The sequence below is a fragment of the Galeopterus variegatus genome, unplaced genomic scaffold (genome assembly GCF_000696425.1).
Source record: "Galeopterus variegatus unplaced genomic scaffold, G_variegatus-3.0.2 Scaffold1289, whole genome shotgun sequence".
In the NCBI taxonomy this organism is placed as follows: Eukaryota; Metazoa; Chordata; class Mammalia; order Dermoptera; family Cynocephalidae; genus Galeopterus; species Galeopterus variegatus.
Genome location: NW_007727400.1, coordinates 247,578 through 248,611, shown reverse-complemented (window position 1 = coordinate 248,611; position 1,034 = coordinate 247,578). Strand labels below are relative to the sequence as shown.

Below are 1,034 nucleotides of genomic sequence, written 5' to 3'. Positions count from 1 at the left end.
TTGAGTTTAGGGAGATCTCACACTTCACTTACCAGTTAGGGAATTAGGAGAATTGCAACTTTAATTCCATATTTTGCATAATTTACCTGAATGTTAAGAGTTTAGATTTCTACATTATCTTATACTTCTCCAGACAGTTTCAATTCATTATCTAATTTTAAGTTCATAAAAACATTTTCCATCACTCATTAATTTTGTGATAAATTTAAGTGATAAGATACAGATAACAGACTTAACTGATGTCTAAACTTTGTAGGTAATATATTACCAGTGCAATGTATGTATTGAATAGTCTTTTTCTATGCTTTGCTAACTAAACAGTGAAACTCCAAAAATGTGGTTTTCCTAACATACCTGGAAAACTGGAGTAGAAGATAAAAGATTTTAGGTAGGTTTCCTTCATCAAATAGTTGCAACTTTATATATCTTTCTTCAGAAAAATGGAACTTAAATGGGCTTAATAATAACTTTTAAAGCCACCCCNTCCCAGCACCTTTGCCTGTTATCTCTGTTTAAAGTTGAGCACACGGTTAATTTCTGAGGCTAGGAAGTCCAAAGTCCATCTGGTGGTGGTGACAGTGGCCCCAGGGGTCTCACATTGCAAGATGGTGGAAGCAGAGACAGCAGCCGCAAACTCATTTAAATTCCCTTACCCAAGGTCTTTTATCTGTATTATGATATTATCTGAATAATATCATCTGATTGAAAAGATGTTTGAGGATTAAAATACGAAAGTATTTATAGTACTTTCATATATACATGTGCCTATATATGAATAAGACAGGAAAAATACTTGAATATCATAAAATTTATGCTTTTCTTACTATGCTTGAGATTCTGTTTTCTAAGGAAAATAATTATATCACCTGTATTCCAGTAGTTCTACTTAACTAATTTCATTATGTTAAAGTTGGATTCAACTGAAATTTTATAAACCAAGAGTCTCAAATGTATTGGTTCCTTATGAACAAAGTTGAGTTTAGGGAGATCTCACACTTCACTTACCAGTTAGGGAATTAGGAGAATTGCAACTT

The 1,034-nt window shown here is 32.4% G+C and overlaps 1 protein-coding gene across 3 annotated transcripts in view; it reads right to left on the bottom strand.

Moving 5' to 3' along the window:
- Positions 1–1,034, bottom strand: part of LGR5 (leucine-rich repeat containing G protein-coupled receptor 5) — a 137,195-nt gene that overhangs the window by 47,325 nt on the left and 88,836 nt on the right. The window lies entirely within an intron of this gene.